We start from the raw sequence: 1296 nt of genomic DNA, 5'->3' as shown, positions 1-1296 counted from the left end.
TAAAACTATGGAGACAGTAGAAAGATTAGTGGTTGCCAGGGGTTGGGGGGTGGGGTGAAGAGGATTTTTAGGGCATATTCTCTCTGATACTAGAATGGTGGCTAAATTATACACTCATCAAAACCCATAGAATGCACAGCCCCAAGAGTAAATCCTAATGTAAATGAAGGACTTTGGGTGATAATGATGTGTCAATGCAGGTTCATCAACTGTAATAAATATTTCAGTCTGGTGGGGGATGTTAATAGTGTGTGTGGGGGGAAGTGGGTCATAGAGGGACTCTGTACTTTGCCCTCAATTTTGCTGTGAACCTAAAACATCTTTAAAAAATAAAGTCCAATAAAAAGAACAGGCATCTCATAAGTAAGCTGTACCCTAAGGCACAATTTCCCACAGTATCATTTATTTTCATTCATAAAACAAACTCTAGATGAAACAAGTACATGGCGTGTTTGCTCCAGAAAACTGTTAAGTGCCATGATATCAGGATGTTTACTAACAATTGAATCTTCCATGCCTGGAACAGTGTCTGCCCATTGCTAAGAATATTTGTTAAATGATGAACTATCTGACTGGGTTAGTTCATTAGTATCTTAAATAACAGGAGAATGACTTGTAAAAAAATTACTGAAATTTTTGGAATTTTGTACATCTAATTTGTAGAAAATGTTCTCTTTTCAATCAGAAAGTTTATAAAGTTAGTAGAAAATACGAAAAACACATCATCAATGGATATATCAATAAATCAGTTATTTTGAAAAATGAAGACAAAATTGAAATAGACAGATGCAAGCTAATTTAATCAAGATACAAAACAAAACAAAAATCAGGTTATGATGGCAAAGATTAATAGTACGCCCTTTGTGCTACCTTCTATTATGTTTTTACAAAACTCACAAAAACATTTAAAATATGCCATGGGAAAATCAGTTGTCTTTCTTGCAAAATCTAGATTTCTGATATCTGAATTCTGACCTAAAATGCAAAATCCCTGTCAATATAACACATCTGTCAATGCTGGCAGTGAAGGGGCATCATTCACACACGTGGCTAACCTCACACCAGCTGAGCCAGGAATGCTGGGAAGCTGACAGCTGGTCATTGGGCTGGTGAGAACCAGTTACTCCAGGGTGTCTGGGCCTCTGCTGACCCAGGGTCTTCAGCCTAACTGTTTTCTCAGGGAAAAGGGGAATGCCTTTGGACCCACACAAGGTACAGTGAGACTCCACAGAGGGCTAGTTACACACCTTCCAGAAACCAGGGCACCAGAAAATGAATGTCCATCAGCAAAGAGTA

The sequence above is a fragment of the Hipposideros armiger genome, unplaced genomic scaffold (genome assembly GCF_001890085.2).
Source record: "Hipposideros armiger isolate ML-2016 unplaced genomic scaffold, ASM189008v1 scaffold_113, whole genome shotgun sequence".
Taxonomy (NCBI): Eukaryota; Metazoa; Chordata; class Mammalia; order Chiroptera; family Hipposideridae; genus Hipposideros; species Hipposideros armiger.
This window is presented reverse-complemented; position numbering follows the sequence as displayed.